This window comes from Myxocyprinus asiaticus, chromosome 10 (assembly GCF_019703515.2).
Source record: "Myxocyprinus asiaticus isolate MX2 ecotype Aquarium Trade chromosome 10, UBuf_Myxa_2, whole genome shotgun sequence".
In the NCBI taxonomy this organism is placed as follows: domain Eukaryota; kingdom Metazoa; phylum Chordata; class Actinopteri; order Cypriniformes; family Catostomidae; genus Myxocyprinus; species Myxocyprinus asiaticus.
Window position 1 is genome coordinate 47,349,266 of NC_059353.1, and position 18,059 is coordinate 47,367,324.

Here is an 18,059-nt window from a genome sequence, read left to right on the forward strand (position 1 = left end):
AATCGTTATAAGACTAGTTTAGAGGCATCCATAACCCTAAGACTAGGTAATATAGTTAAAAATCTCTATTTTTCAGTCTTTTCATTATATTAAATATATATCTAAATATTTATGAACAACGTTTGGCACTTAGTTTAAAAGTTTTTCTGCAAGTTTTTCTGCAGTAAAAATCTAGTTATCAATAATCAAGGCATGTTTTTTACCACATGAATTCAAAGAAGAATCATATTTAATCATTTTCGTTTTTTATGTACCCATAATAAGTAATTAACAGCAATATTTACCTACATATATTTTTGCTTAAACATTTTACTACATGGAAAAAGCCATTTGAGTATTCCATGAACATTTGACACAAATGAATTGTTGAATTAGAGTTTTAAATCGATTAATTGAAAGAGGCAGTTTAAACCGAGTAATAGAAATGAATTGAATTGACCAAATCTAATGCCATTTTTGCTACTGAAGTTTAAAGCTGAAATGTGTCACGAAACAGAATAACATAAATAATGACCACTTTTTTTTTTCTTAAAACAGAATGAGAAATAAAGTTTTCCATTAGTGGGACAAACAGATAGCTCCACCACAAATCCACTCCATTTAGCCAGTGTTGCTATGAGGTTTAAAGTCAACATGAAACATAATTTGCAACCCATTTTACATACATAATCGGACATATTTTCGCTGCCAGATCTAATGAAAATTATCTGACTGTGGCGACATTTTTGCAAATTGATATGACGTGATTCCTTAAACGTATCGCTGTAGTCTTGAGGCGAAATGCACTCTGTGTGGTGCTAAAAGTGAGTTAAATGTACATACAAACAAATGAGGTTTCGAGTTTTAAATCAACAAAACCGACCTCCCTACACTTGAACCTAAACCTAACCGTTAGTGTCATAAAAGCAAATGTGTGAGAAACACAAGTAACCACATAATTTTGTGGTGCTTCTATGACACTTTGCTCACGTGTCGACTCGCATGCTGTTCAGGACTCGTATTCCGGTCCGTTGCATCACAAGTGCAACATTCAATCAGTTGAGCTACTGCGCAATTTGATCGCACTTGAACAAGCTTGTAAAATGTAGTTAGTTATGTAATGCAAAAGTTAATGCGCTATAGTAAAAGTGTTTAGATGTCATAAGATAGCATTGCGTGAGTATTAGGGCAAAAAGTACGTGTTTTTGAACTGATAATCTGTCGTTTTACTCATGATTTGTGTGAAAATGAATAAAAGTCATTGTTGATATAGAGCCTCTAGTGTGCATTTCACCAGCAAACTGTTGTAATATTTGACAGTGAGCCAAGTAAAATTCATTTTGCAAAAATGTAGGTATAGTAACGTGATTATATGAGACCAGGTTGTATTTTCGGATGAAACAGGATTTTCAATTAGAAAAAAATGTAGAGTGCGATGTGATTTTTATCCATCGGGAATGGACTGGATCGTGAAAAGTGGCCGTTACATATCAGAGTGGAGAAAGAGGCATGTTGTGACATTAGATGAAAAGGAAAGTCATTTCAGAAGCGGAGCACATTATTACATTTTGACTAGGGCTGTTGATTTAACATGTTAATTCAATTAAATAAAAAATAATGTGTTAAAAAAAAGGAACGCAATTAATCACGTCTCCGGACAGTAATAAGGAAGATTCCTGAGCAATTCAAGCTTGAAGTACCGCATGTTTTTGATGTCATGTTGACTTTTATACCTTGAATAGAGTTTTTGTAAAGCACAACAGCAGTACCCAAGTTAATGACCACAAATTCCAGCATGCAGAAGTGTGTGTGCGTTTCAATATTTATATTTGTGTTTTTGCCTCATTTCTTAGTACACTCAATCACCTCTGCAGATTATCGTGCTGTGCTGCGTATCTCTGCTTTTCCTCATGCTTTCTCTCCACCTCTCTCTCATGATGGTAAAAATATCTGCAGACAGCAGGAACACAGGCAAAGCTGCCCCAATCCCCCCCCCCACCCCAGACATCCCACCCATGTGATCTCTCAGGCAGGCGTCTCTGTGCTCAGTCTCCAGCTCTTTGCCGGCAGCAGCAGCTAATGAGTCTTTGTGTGGCTGGAGCGAACGAGACACAGTCTTTGCTTTTTTTTATACTGAAGCATATGCAAACAACACTGGAAAACCACTGGAGCCGGACAGCTCACCTTCCTTATTATTGCATCTTCCTGTCTCTCATCCTCTGCTCTCCTCTCGTGTGCTCTAGAGTGTTGGGGGTCTGGAGTCACGGGGCAGTTGGTGTGAAATGGAGTTCCTTCATTTATCACTTCTCATCTGGCTTTGAATCTGCTCATTCACGACTCTTGAGTGAAGTGGCGCGGCGAGAGGGAGGAGTTAACCAGCGTCTGACACAGGTCAGTGCATTCTTAAGTGACTGCATGACTCGTGCCCTCTGTTGGTGTCATGCCGGGCCTTTGCCTCGGGCGGCCAGCTGTGTGCAAGGGGTAGGGGATCTTAGGTCAATTGAGGTCTGTCACTTCTTTAACTTATAGGGCGGTATGACTGTGTGATGGTAGAAATGTCAACTGGTAGAGATTTTAAACAGTGGATGTATTTGCGTGGCTCTCAGTGGGAAGGACTGCTTCACTTCAATTAAACATACTGTAATAGCGACAAAGAAACATGGAATAATATGAAAATACAGAGCAGGACGTGTCCCAAACAAATGAAGGCAGGAACTTGTTGGATAGGAACTTGTTGTTTATGGTTGCAGAGCAACGTCACATCTTTAAGCAATATTCCGGGTTCTAAAAATGTAAGTTCAGTTAACAGCATTTGTAGCATGATGTTAATTACCACAAAAATAATTACGACTGTTTTTACCTTGTTTATACAAATTTTAAAAAAGCAAAAATTGCGGTTACAGTAAGGCACTTACAATGGAAGTGAATTGGGCCAGTCCATAAACGTTAAAATACACATCGTTTCAAAAGTATAGTCACAAAAATGTAAACATTTTACACGCTAACATGATTTTGGTGCGATAAAATCTGGGATTTACCAGCGTTACAGCGTTTTACCAGATTACTGGGTTAAACGACATAATGTTGCCATGACAACAAAGATGTAATATATTTTTTAGTAAGCGATTTTATCGCAATAAAAACTTGTCAAAACATATGTTTGTGTCTTGTGGCTATAGTTTAGAAACTGTGTGTAATTCAATGTATATGGACTGGCCCCATTCACTTCCATTGCAATGTTTGCTTTTTTTTTTTATATACATATATATATATATATATAATAAAACAAATAGTTTGGACTCAAAATTCTGATTGGATGAGCCACATTCAAAACTGTTGTAAAATAATAATAATTCTGTTTTATTAATTGTAATATTAAAGGTGTTAAGTACAAGTTAAGCTCAACCAACAGCATTTGTGGTTGACCCTCCAACCCACATCTCAGAATAGCATTCTGAGATGATAATCTTCTCAGCACAAATGTACAGAGCGGTTATCTATGTTACCGTAGACTTTGTCAGTTCAAAACAGTCTGGCCATTCTCTGTTGACCTCTCTCATCAACAAGGCATTTCCGTCCGCAGAACTGCCGCTCACTGGATGTTTTTTGTTTTTGGCACCATTCTGAGTAAACTCTAGAGACTGTTGTGTGTGAAAATCAGAAATACTCAAACCAGCCCATCTGGCACCAACAATCATGCCATTGTCCAAATTACTGAGATAAAAAAATTTCCCCATTCTGATGGTTGATGTGAACCATTAACTGAAGCTCCTGACCCGTATCTGCATGATTTTATGCACTGCTGCCACATGATTGGCTGATTAGATAATCGCATGGATGATTGTTGGTGCCAGATGGGCTGGTTTGAGTATTTCTGTAACTGCTGATCTCCTGGGATTTTCACACACAACAGTCTCTAGGATTTACTCAGAATGGTGCCAAAAACAAAAAACATCCAGTGAGCGGCAGTTCTGTGGATGGAAATATCTTGTTGATGAGAGAATGGCCAGACTGGTTTGAAGTCTACGGTAACTCCGATAACCGCTCTGTACAATTGTGCTGAGAAGAATATCATCTCAGAATGCTATTCGGAGATGCATGTTGGCTCTGTTTTGTCGGCACGAGGGGGACCTACATGATATTAGGCAGGTGGTTTTAATGTTGTGGCTGATCGGTGTAGTATGTATCTGTTTTTTCCCTGATGCTAATTGTATCATTTATTAGTTATGAATAATGTCATATTTTGGTTTGCATGCATCAAGCTCCAAATAAAAATAGAAAATAATCAAATGAGATTTGATTAATAAATTATATATCTTAAATATTTATATTAATATATAAAATCAAAATGTAACACATAAATTGTTTCTTCATTGAATTTCTAGCAAAACATACTGTATTGTGATGCATACACAATCTTGATATAAAATGAATCGTACTGTGATTATAAGATTTTTTTGACATACCAGCCACCCTTACTATAGGGCTGCAACATGCAACATCTAAGCGTATAGTGGATACTTAATGAAGCATCAGTTGCTGTAGGTTGTCAGTGCTGCATTGCCAGCATTGAAGGATGTGTATGTAGTTGTACATACATGTCTATGTCTAGCTTGTGCCTTGTAGCCTTTATTCTACGGAATTTAATCAAGGAGTGGCTGTTTTTGTCTGCTGGTTTTTGCTGCAGGATTTTCACTTGCAACATGCTGTAAGTGTGCTGTGGAAAACTACAGCGGCTCAGAAGAGACAAAGGGAAAGAGAGAAAGCAAAAGATTTAGAGAAATAACTAGCTGCGTGAGTGTTTGTGTCTGGACAGTAGCTCTCTCTGCAGTTCAGCAGTCATGTCATGCCAATTCATTGTGTCAAGGAATGAAAAAGTTGTTTCTCTTGTATGGTCTCAGTAGAACAGTTTCAAAATCACTGGACCTTTAATGTTAACCATTTTAATGCAGAAAACATCACCATAGTAGAATCTGCTGAAAAAAATAATGGCATCAGGGCAAAAGAGTATATTAGGTGATTGTTAAAGTGATTGTTCACACAAAAATACAAATTCTGTCATTTACTCTCTCTTTATTTTGTGAATCACAAAAATAAGCTGTTAAGGGACGGCCACACTACACTTTGCTCTCCATTCTCTCCCATTCAAACGCATCTAAATGCAGCAGATGGGAAACTCAAGCTCATGCAAAGAAATGTCATACAATGCTGCGTACCAAAGTTCAAGCTTGGTGAACTCTGAACTGTGAATTTGTACGACAAGAGGACCTGTGACCACAGGAGATCGAAACATCACACTATGACCTCTTGGCTTAATTCAGGATACAAATTTTTTAGATGCGAGATTTACTGTTGCAGGAAACAGAGTATAATTTAACATTTTGAATATAATATTATTTGTTATTCGTGATTTATTATTTACTTAGCCCACCCACGTGACATCATATCCTGGTTCGTAGTGTTGTCCAAAAAAAATGTGTGCGCTCAAAGCCTAGTGTGACCGCCCTTTTAGGTAGAATGGTAGTCTCAGTCGCCATTCACTTTCATTGTATGACATAAAGATGTAATGAGAGTACTAAGGCTTGATTCTTTTTTTGTTGATTTAAGGCTTGATTCTTTCTAATTTTGCCAAGATTAGATTAAATAAAATTGCCAAACATTTTGAAAAACAAACTTTATTTGAGATATATTCTCTGAAAACAAGTCTTAATATCTTATGCCGTTTCACTTCTTATGTAGATCTTGTTTTAAGGAAGTTTGTATATAATTTGTATTACAAATGACATTTATTATACATATATACATATGTTTAAATAATATATACAGTATACTGTATATATTATGTATGTGTGTGTGTGTGTATGTATGTATGTGTGTGTGTGTGTATGTATATATATATATATATATATATATATATATATATATATATATATATATATATATATACTGGCAGCCAAAAGTTTGGAATAATGTAAATTGGTACTTTAATTCACAAAAGTGGCATTCAACTGATCACAAAGTATATTCAGGACATTACTGATGTAAAAAACAGCACCATCACTATTTGGTTCATTAAATGAAGCTTAACATTGTTTTTGAGATGCCACAATATGCAATAGACTGGCATGTCTTAAGGTCAATATTAGAAGGCAAAAAAAAAAGAAACAGCTTTCTCTAGAAACTCATCAGTCAATCATTGTTTTGAGGAATGAAGGCTATACAATGCTTGAAATTGCCCAAAAAAACTGAAGATTTCATACAAAGGTGTACACTACAGTCTTCAAAGACAAAGGACAACTGGCTCTAACAAGGACAGAAAGAGATGTGGAAGGCCAGATGTACAACAAGAGGATAAGTACATCAGAGTCTCTAGTTTGAGAAATAGACACCTCACATGTCTTCAGCTGAAAAAGCCACTTCTGAAACAGAAAAACAAAAAGAAAAGGTTAGAGTGGGCAAAGAAACACAGACATTGGACAACAGATAATTGGAAAAGAGTGTTATGGATCTTCACCCCATTGAGCTTTTGTGGGATCAGCTAGACTGTAAGGTGCGTGAGAAGTGCCCGACAAGACAGCCACATCTATGGCAAGTGCTACAGGAAGTGTGGGGTGAAATGTCACCTGAGTATCTGGACAAACTGACAGCTAGAATGTCAAGGATCTGCAAAGCTGTCATTGCTGCACGTGGAGGATTTTTTGATGAGAACTCTTTGAAGTAGTTTAAGATGTTCTGAAGTTCAAATTGTAATAGTAATTTTTCATGTTATTAATGTCCTGACTATACATTGTGATCAGTTGAATGACACTTTGGTGAATAAAAGTACCAATTTCTTTCCATAAGAGCAAAATCTGTACATTATTCCAAACTTTTGGCTGTGTGTGTGTGTGTGTGTGTGTGTGTATGTATGTATGTATGTGTATATGTATGTATATATATATATACACACACATATATATATATATATAGTGTATGTATGTATGTATGTATGTATGTATGTATGTATATATATATATATATATATATATTTGTGGACTAGTTGGTAACAACAGAGTGGTGGCATGATTGTTGCAGAGAACTGTAAATATTACAATCAGAGAGAGAGAAGGAAAAAATTAAATAACTTGGGAGTAAAGAGCAGTCCTCCCTTTAATTGGTGAATGTCCCTAAAGTGCAGCTTCTACACGTCTCGTTATTTTGTGCTCCAAAATAACACGGTGAACCTCGTATATATTCAATTAATGCTTGTCATTTGCAGGACCATACACAGGGTCTCTGCTGTCTTCATTGATCCTGGAAGCTTTAATCTTGATTGTGTAAAATAAATATATCGTTCTGCATGAAATGATTGCAAAACAAAATGCAATTATGTGGTGAATTAAGTTGTACATTTATTTTTTCCAGCGAGGTAAATTACAAACGTTTTTTTTAAAGTTACGCACAAATGTAATGAAGTTGCAAAGACGATCAGCACTATATGGTCACATTTCAGCACTTCCCGTTTATGGACAGCGTCTCTCTTAAGTAGCACTTAAAGCGCATCCTTGCACGTTCATGTTGAGTGCAGTTTTGGGAAACGCAGTAAAAAATAAGGAACAAACGTAAAACCACTCGTAGAAAATGCTCTTAACCGCTAAGATTATTCGTTATTGTCCCAGACTGGTTCGAAGTGATAGGCTACAGTAACTCGATTTAACAACTCTGTACACTTATAGTGAGCAGAATGGCATCTCAGAACACACTGAACCTTCAACAGCAGAAGACCTTGTCAGGCACTTTATTAGGACCATAGTGTTCCTAATAAAGTGCTCAATGAGTGTATATATATTGTATGGATGTGTGTGTGTGTGTGTGTGTGTGTGTGTGTATATATGTAAATATCTTGTTTATGTACTGTGTGTGTATATATATTATTTATTTATTTTTTTGTAGTTATGAGCGATCGACTCGTACACAGTCAATGACAGAAACATGAATATTTGCAGCTTACTGTAAGTGCAGACCTAAATATAATTTCTTTAAATTGTTTTCTTTTAAAGTAATTTCCTTAATGAATATCCTGTGATTACAGATGCACTCTTGCATAAATGTTTATTTTCGGATCTCGGGGGTGTGTGCGGTAGATGCCCCAAATGAAAAAGCGAAATGACTCCTCAGATGTGAAATTCACTATTTGTGCACATTTTTAACCATCTCCATGGCAACCACTTTGGGTTTCGCAGAGCAGCGCGGCATCCGCTGAGGACCAAAAATGCGGATGGATTTTCAACAAGGGGAACTAATTATGATGATTATGATAAAATTGACTTGCATTGTGTCCCCAAAACTAGAAGAGCCATTTTCAATTATTTCACACCACTTGTATCTCGCAGAACTGCTACGGGAAACCACGTGATTCAAATGGATCTGGGGCTTAGATCAACAGAACTTTCCTGAAGGTCCATAATATTCGTCCTTGCATCCAGTTCTTTGAAAGTTTGGAGCAAAGAGTTTAAATATACCTAAAGAAAGCTTTCTGTAAGCATTCCCATTCATCTCAATGGCAGTTGCTCAGGTGATGGATGCCCCCCTAGAAATGCCACCAGCATGCTCGGTTGCAGATACAAGGAGCCAGTCACATGAGCAGTAAATGCCATGTGACTAATCACTCTTGAGCTGCAGGAAAACAATGTCATAATAATGCTGATATCACTAGAAGAATGTTCACATTCCCAAAGCCCTTGACTAGCATCCATTTAACTTTTAAGGGAACCACCAGAAATGACCGAGTCTAGTTGTCACATGGGGAAGTTGTCACAAGGGCTATATGTCAGAAAGGATACAATTTGAAGTAAAAAGTCCAATTGCACAAATGTGTGTGTTCTCAAGCAGAGGTTTTGTACGTTGGTTTCAAACACCTAATTCAAAACCCACTTAAATTGGAATTATTTTTGTGAATTTTACATAAGTAAATTTTCAGTATCATATTTTTGTTATAGCTCTTGGGTAAACATGTGAATATAATCAAACCACACTGGTAGACGTTAATGCATGAGTCAGTCAACTATATTACAGTATAAAAGCAGATTTTTCATGTTGTCACTTTTTATCAGGGCAGGCTGTTAAACACATTGTGTTTTAAATGTCATAAATGTATACAATTTATCAACTGCAATATTTGTTTGCCAAAATAATGTTTTAATCTTTTTGCATGATCCTCTTTAATTTTTATTGTTCCATTAATCATTTTGCACCTTATAATTTTTTTCCATTTAAATTTTGCTGAAAAGCCTATAATTGTCTGTTTAATGCAGGCTTAAATTTAAAGAGAGCCGTTTATATAGATTTTTATATATATATATATATATATATATATATATATATTACATTACACTGCCGTCCAAAAGTTTGGAATAATGTCCAGATTTTGCTGTTTCGGAAGGAAATTGGTACTTTAATTCGCCAAAGTGGCATTCAACTGATCACAAAGTATATTCAGGACATTACTGATGTAAAAAACAGCACCATCACTATTTGAAAAAGTCATTTTTGATCAAATCTAGACAGGCCCCATTTCCAGCAGCCATCACTTCAACACCTTATCCTTGAGTAATCATGCTAAATTGCTAATTTGGTACTAGAAAATCACTTGCCATTATATCAAACACAGTTGAAAGCTATTTGGTTCGTTAAATGAAGCTTAACATTGTCTTTGTGTTTGAGTTGCCACAGTATGCAATAGACTGGCATATCTTAAGGTCAATATTAGGTCAAAAATGGCTAAAAAGAAACAGCTTTCTCTAGAAACTCATCAGTCAATCATTGTTTTGAGGAATGAAGGCTATACAATGCTTGAAAGAGATGTGGAAGGCCAGATGTACAACTAAACAAGAGGATAAGTACATCAGAGTCTCTAGTTTGAGAAATAGACGCCTCACATGTCCTCAGCTGACAGCTTCATTGAATTCTACCCGCTCAACACCAGTTTCATGTGCAACAGTAAAGAGAAGACTTATGGGAAGAACTGCAAAGAAAAAGCCACTTTTGAAACAGAAAAACAAAAAGAAAAGGTTAGAGTGGGCAAAGAAACACAGACATTGGACAACAGATAATTGGAAAAGAGTGTTATGGATCTTAACCCCATTGAGCTTTTTGTGGGATCAGCTAGACTGTAAGGTGCGTGAGAAGTGCCCGCAAAGACAGCCACATCTATGGCAAGTGCTACAGGAAGTGTGGGGTGAAATGTCACCTGAGTATCTGGACAAACTGACAGCTAGAATGTCAAGGATCTGCAAAGCTGTCATTGCTGCACGTGGAGGATTTTTTGATGAGAACTCTTTGAAGTAGTTTAAGTTGTAATAGTAATTTGTCATGTTATTAATGTCCTGACTATACACTGTGATCAGTTGAATGACACTTTGGTGAATAAAAGTACCAACTTCTTTCCATAAGAGCAAAATCTGAACATTATTCCAAACTTTTGGCCGCCGATGGATGGATGGATAGATAGATATGATATGATATATATATATATATATATATATATATATATATATATATATATATATAAATATAAATTGCTGGTTGTGATCATGGCTTGACGGGGGAACGTGTACCCTCCAATGTTCACGAGACCTTTTTTTTTTTTTTGACATTTAACTGTTTTCGTACCATTAGACAAACTATAAAAAATGTGCACTTTTTTTTTTTTTTTTTTTATGTATCATATTTGATGCATTAGGCTTTAAAGGTCATTATCCTCCTGAGGCCCAGCAATTCATTTTTGTGCAGGACATTTGTTATTGAAGTTTTTCTTAGCTCATTCATGCTACAGTGGTAAATCTTGGGGCATAATCAGAGGACTCCCTGGGCTTTTCAGAGATACCAAATGTTTGAGAGTTTGGCCATGACAGCTTCCTCTCCTTGGTCTATAAATATGGATTGAAATGTATCACAGTTCAATTCAGCATATCAAATACAATATGAATAAAAACAAAAATTATATGTATTTTATGCACCAAACACTATATTGACATTAAAAAAAAAAAAAAGGAAATTGTAAAACTTTTTTCGCTGGTTCTCAGGAACTTATGGTAAGATGACATCATCATAGCTTGTAATTTAAAATAATAAGATCTTTATAATGACAGAGCAGGCTGCATATATGAAAATACACAGAAATATTAGTTCACACTTTAAATATATCTTATAAAAAGTATATGTCAGAATTTTCAAAGCTCTGTAATTCATTTATTTATTTTTTATTTATTTTTGTGGTGGGCATGAATGGAATGGAATGGCAATTGAGAGAGATGCCTCAAAAGCCTGTTGTATCATATTTGATACATGGATTTCAACAGGCTTTTTCAATAAAATAATATACAAAATTGTAACCAAGCACAAGTTGCTTATATTCAGCAAATAATCATTTTAAAATATCAGTAACAATATAATCATTACTGACAGTTTTGCTTTATTAAAATAAGCTGATTTTTCCCAACATAAGTCACTTTTCACGCAAGTCCGCCGCCATTTTAAATAGATCGATATAAACATTGAAACCATTTTTTTCACATATAACCACTAGATGGTGCCATAAACATGTGAAACTTACATACCATAGGTTGTTTGGCTCATCAGCTTGAACAGAGAGGGAAACCATCGGATGCCATCAAATGTTGTGTATCATATTTGATATACTGTATTATAGGGTTAAGGTATGTAGCTATGCAAAAATTGACTTTTAAAAGTAAACCCACCCTGAGAAATATTCACTGGAGTAAAAAGTGTGACAGCTAGTCCAGTCTCCCCTCTATAATAACCTTCATGATATTGAGGTATCATTCATGTTCATTATATAAATGGTGCAGGACGAGTTATGCACCAAAGTTGAATATTTTGGGTGAGGGGTTTGTTCAAATCATTAAATCAGTCCCACTTTATATTAGGTGTCTTTAACTACTATGTAAAAACATTAAAATACATACAATACAATGGGTTTATTGTGTAACTACATTTTTGTTCTGCAAAATTCTCACAAGATTCACATTTGCTGCTTCTGAGATTGCAGTACAGATAGGGTTAGGGGTTTAGGGTTAGCGTGGCGTTAGGTTTAGGAATAGGGGTAATGTTAACAGTGTAACTACAGATGTAATTAAATGCTGGTACTTTTAAATGTAAGTACAATGCAACAACATGTATGTACTTAATGAGTAGATTGTATGAAATGCTTAAGTACATAATAGTTAAAGACACTTAATATAAAGTGGGGCCACCAACTTCAAGTATGAGCAGTAGTAATAATGATGCATTTCAATCGATTAATTCAAAAGATTGTTATCTGACATGCAGATGTAATTCCACCCAGCAATCTCTCTTGATTTATAAAAATTCCTTTTCCAGTAATCATGAACGACTTGAAAGGTCATGGAAATTCATTGGGTTTGGGAAAACTGCCTACCAAAAATGAGTTTTTTCAAGTTGGTTATTGGGATGCTGCCTTACCTCGTGGCCTTATAGTACAGAGCCAATGTTCTGAATTCTGTCGTTCCAATAGTTTACACTAGGTATGTGTGTGGAGAAAAGAGCTGTGTTCTTGTCCTTTCCTGAGAGAGAGACAGACGCATTCCGCAGCAGTACTGTGGTTTGGAGTCTCTCCAGCTGCTGTGTTCTCGCAGAACACACACACAGGAACAATAGTGCTCTGCTGAGACCCATGTAGCCCAGCGGCCGAGGCTGGTCTCGCTCCAATTCCACACCCCCTCTGCTTGGACTTCTGTAGTCACCTGATATAGCTTTGTGAGAGGGAATTCTCTAAGAATTGAATTGCTGAATGCAGCTTTTATTTGCATGCACTGTCTACGTTTGCACCTGATTCACTACAGGAATCATGCAAATCAGGTAATGGCGCAAATGCACCCACAAAATTAGAGCTGAACGTAATTTGCATGTTGCAATTTCCCATCTTGCTGGCCGTTTTTTTTAGTGCTGTGTCTTAAATGATGCAGCAGACCACCATGATTTGGTGTAGTTTACTGGGACTGTACAGCATTACTCCAAAACTGTGACACAGGCACATGAATTGGCGTTTTAAAATGCAGAAACTTCAGTTGACTGCATGTGATGTCTGGATATACAGTATGTCTGTTATAATATTATATAAAATAATATAAAATGATTATCATTCAACAAAAACCTACCTGGTGGCATGATCACTACAAAATGTAAACAAACCTCTCTTTGAAATAAAATTCAGTTTACCACCCTCCTCAAGTGGTAAGAAGGCAGCGGTAATTGCGGCAGGCAAAAAGCGTTTTTATTTTATTTTTTTTATCCCTTTTTCTCCCCAATTTGGCATGCCCAATACCCAATGGTCCGTAATTCCTCATGGTGGCGCTGTGACTCACTTCAGTCCAGGTGGCGGAGAACGAATCTCAGTTGCCTCCGCTTTTGAGACAGTCTGTCCACGCATCTTATCACGTGGCTTGCTGAGCGCATTACCATGGAGGCCTAGCGCGTGTTGAGGCTCACGCAATTCACTGCGCCATCACGCACAACTCACCACGTGCCCAGCAGAGAGCGAGAACCACCTTATAGCAACCATGAGAAAGGTAACCCATGTGAATCTACCCACCCTAGCAACCGGACCAATTGGTTGCTTTGGAAGCCTGGCTGGTGTCACTCAGCACACCCTGGATTATAACTAGCGATTCCAGGGGTGGTAGTCGGCGTCTTTGCTTGCTGAGCTACCCAGGCCCCCTAAAAAAATTTTTTTTTTTTTTTAAATAAGGTACATGACAGAAATTATGACACAATTGTAATTTTTGGGTGAACTGTCCCTTTAATTTAAATACACGGTGCAGTGCTATTTACATTTATGCATTTGGCAGACACCTTTATCCAAAGTGACTTGCTGCCACGTCCACACTACTACATTTTTTCATTTTACTACATTTACGCCTCTCATCCACACTGGAATTTTCCTCCACTTAAAAAGAACGTGTTTTGAAAATGCTCTTTAATACAGAATACTTTGGAAAACGATTATGTTAAGAAACTGAAAACTTAGTTTTCAAACAAAGGGAATACAGCATGCAAAAATGATACAACATCTAGTTGGAGTCTCTGAGACTTGCAATTAAACAGTACATTACATCCTTCGTTAATGAGCCTGCCAGGCAGCCTTTCTCTCCCTCGCCAGACTCCTTTTTCTGTGTGTGTGTGTGTGTGTGTGTGTGTGCTTGTTTTTTCCCTTGTCTCTTTGCTGGCTCAGTTGTTGCTCCAGAAATCCAGAAATAATCAGTAGACAGGGGGAAGAGATACTGTCAGGATGTGTTGTGGTGCTGTGCAAAATTATGTGAAATATGTCCAAACTGTTCACAAGATTTTGCGGAGACTTCATCCATGCTAATGTGGTGTGGGTGGTTGCCAGGGGCATTGTTACACAGTTGCTAAGGTGTTCTGAGTAGTTTTTAATCTGTTACTATGTGGTTGCTAAGGTGTTTTCAGTGGTTGCTAGTAGCGTTGGGAAGTCAGATTCTTTTTGGCAAATTGATTTGGTTCGTTTCAACAAACCAGTTCACAAAATGATTTACAACCTTGTCATGACTCAAAAGTGTTTTCCAAAGTCCCCACCCAGCATTTTACGTAAACTTTTGTATTAAAATAGCTGTTGGGTTAGGTTGTGTAGATTGTATCAAATGTTGTTTATTGCTTCAGCATTGTTAAAGGAATATTACGGGTTCAATACAAGTTAAATTTAATCGACAGTGTTTGTGGCAAAAATGTATTTCGACTCGTCCCTCCTTTACACACAAAAAGAAAATGCTTTGGAAGAAAAACATTGGCCCCATTCTGCCGAGTCAGTTTATCATCTCTTTGGGCGTGACTGGAAGCGTGTCGTGTTATTCGCCTGGGAGACCCGGGTTCTCAACTCGAGTTGAAATCAGGAAGTATTCACGTTCACATAAACAGTGACGAGGAAACTGGCAAGTAGGTATTGCTACAGCCCAGATATCTCCAAATGGGGGCGGAAACTCCAAAATAGGGTGGGGTATCGCCAGAAGGGGGTGGGGCCAACTCCAAAAGGGGCGACATGGTAAGTGTTTGGGAAAGGGATAGGTTAGGGGCTCTGTATATGTTTGCTGGTGGTTTGGAGGTCCACCCCATGTTGGAGCTTGACCTGTAGCTATATCCTTTTCGAAACTGCATGTGCCTTTGTTCAAAAACACTACCCGCTCCGGCCACTGGAGGCAGTGCTTCGAATTTCGGTAAGCATACAGTAGACCAAGATTAGCCCAAGGAAATTCAACTGTTTCTGAATTCACTCTGAGATCAGTCTGGAGGCAACTAGGTTTACTTTTGTGTACCATTTGTACCAATGTGTACCAATGTGTTCCTCTGTTTCTGAGCGACATTAAGCCTGTATGTCTATTTTTATTTATTTTTTCAGTTATGCTGCATCCTTGTACTCCGATTCATAAATTCTTGAAGCCGAAGTAGCTATTTTCTGTTGAGATAAAGAGAAACTCCAAAAACTCATCTCAAGTTTCCAGTTTGTTTTCTTTCCTGAAGCCACTCAATCAAACACAGACATAATGGACTTCCTGGAAGGTTGAGGTAGAATTCAATTAGTAGTTTTTCTTTTTTTTTCTTTTTCTTTTTCTGGGGTCCGGAGTGGCTTGATGATCAATGAGTGAGGAAACAGTAGCAGGGAGGAGAAGTGTAGTGCTCAACAGTAATCGAGTGCTTAGATGATTGAAGCAGGCATAAGCATCATATAGAGCACAACAGTGACCTCACCTTTTACAGTGGCCTTGGGGAGTATTTTTTTTTATCCATTCTCTCTATAGACATTGAAAACTATTCTTCAGTAAACTGCTTTAAGCCTTGAATCAAACCAACCAGCTCTTAAGATTACAATGGTTCATTTAAAGCAAAAAAAGTAATCTTGACTAAGGTACAAGTGTAGAATTATTTTCCATATGAATGTGTATGGGGGTGTTCACAATGAATGCATGTCTACAGCTGTTGGCGCCGTTTTTTTAATTGTTTTCCTTAATAAACATGTGCTAGATGGACGCCTGAGTGTTGCGCTGCGTTTCGTTTTTTTTTTTTTTTTCAGCACTGCAATTTTAGATGCCGTGTCAAGTTAAAAAGAACTTCAAATGTTATATGGATAGTTCACCCAAAAATTGAAAATTCACTCATCATTTACTCACCCTCATGCCATCCCAGATGAGTATGACTTCCTTTCTTTTCCTGAACACAAATGAAGATTTTAAGAAGAATATCTGAGCTCTGTAGGTCCATACAATGCAATTGAATGGAGTCCAAAACTTTGAAGTTCCAACAAGCATATAAAGGCAGAATAAAAGTACTCCATAAGACCCCAGAGGTTTAATACACATGTTCTGAAGCAATCTTATAGGTCAGGGGTATTCAATTAAAGTTCCAAGAGGTCCGGTCTCTACATTTCCTTCCCAGCAAAGGTCCGGATAATAATATGTAGCTTACATGGTGTCAGTAGTTATATGGCTAGGAAATTATGTTTAAATAGTTTTTATAACTTGCCACATTGTGTATACAGTTGTGTTCAAAAGATTGCATACCCTGGCAGAAATTGTGAAATTTTGGCATTGATTATGAAAATATGACTGATCATGCAAAAAGTATTTTAAGGAAGTGATCATATGAAGCCATTTATTATCACATAGTTGTTTGGCTCCTTTTTAGATCATAATGAGAACAGAAATAACCCAAATGGCTCTGATCAAAAGTTTACATACCCTTGAATGTTTGGCCTTGTTACAGACACACAAGGTGACACACACAGGTTTAAATGGCAATTAAAGGTTAATTTCCCACACCTGTGGCTTTTTAAATTGCAGTTAGTGTCTGTGTATAAATAGTCAATGAGTTTGTTAGCTCTCACGTGGATGCACTGAGCAGGCTAGATACTGAGCCATGGGGAGCAGAAAAGAACTGTCAAAAGACCTGCGTAACAAGGTAATGGAACTTTATAAAGATGGAAAAGGATATAAAAAGATACACAAAGCCTTGAAAATGCCAGTCAGTACTGTTCAATCACTTAGTAAGAAGTGGAAAATTCGGGGATCTCTTGATACCAAACCAAGGTCAGGTAGACCAAGAAAGATTTCAGCCACAACTGCCAGAAGAATTGATCGGGATACAAAGAAAAACCCACAGGTAACCTCAGGAGAAATACAGGCTGCTCTGGAAAAAGACGGTGTGGTTGTTTCAAGGAGAACAATACGACGATACTTGAACATAAATGAGCTGCATGGTCAAGTTGCCAGAAAGAAGCCTTTACTGCGCCAGTGCCACAAAAAAGCCCGGTTACAATATGCCCGACAACACCTTGACATGCCTCACAGCTTCTGGCACACAGTAATTTGGAGTGATGAGACCAAAATAGAGCTTTATGGTCACAGCCATAAGCGCTATGTTTGGAGAGGGGTCAACAAGGCCTACAGTGAAAAGAATACCATCCCCAATGTGAAGCATGGTGGTGGCTCACTGATGTTTTGGGGTGTGTGAGCTCTAAAGGCACGGGGAATCTTGTGAAAATTGATGACAAGATGAATGCAGCATGTTATTAGAAAATACTGGCAGACAATTTGCATTCTTCTGCAAGAAAGCTGTGCATGGGACGCTCTTGGACTTGCCAGCACGACAATGACCCTAAGCACAAGGCCAAGTTGACCCTCCAGTGGTTACAGCAGAAAAAGGTGAAGGTTCTGGAGTGGCCATCACAGTCTCCTGACCTTAATATCATCGAGTCACTCCGGGGAGATCTCAAACGTGCAGTTCATGCAAGACGACCAAAGACTTGGCATGACCTGGAGGCATTTTGCCAAGACAAATGGGCAGCTATACCACCTGCAAGAATTTGGGTCCTCATAGACAACTATTACAAAAGACTGTCATTGATGCTAAAGGGGGCAATACACAGTATTAAGAACTAAGGGTATGCAGACTTTTGAACAGGGGTCATTTTCATTTTTTTCTTTGTTGCCATGTTTTGTTTTATGATTGTGCCATTCTGTTATAACCTACAGTTGAATATGAATCCCATAAGA

The 18,059-nt window shown here is 37.5% G+C and overlaps 1 protein-coding gene across 2 annotated transcripts in view; it reads left to right on the forward strand.

Moving 5' to 3' along the window:
- Positions 1 to 18,059, forward strand: part of LOC127447641 (cysteine/serine-rich nuclear protein 3-like) — a 77,950-nt gene that overhangs the window by 39,441 nt on the left and 20,450 nt on the right. Inside the window, exon 3 of one of the 2 annotated variants that reach the window (XM_051709596.1) lies at positions 2,223 to 2,370. The exons of the other annotated variant lie outside the window; for it this stretch is intronic. The gene's annotated coding sequence lies outside the window, so the exon portion shown is untranslated. The remainder of the gene's footprint in view (positions 1 to 2,222; positions 2,371 to 18,059) is intronic. 2 annotated transcript variants of the gene reach the window in all.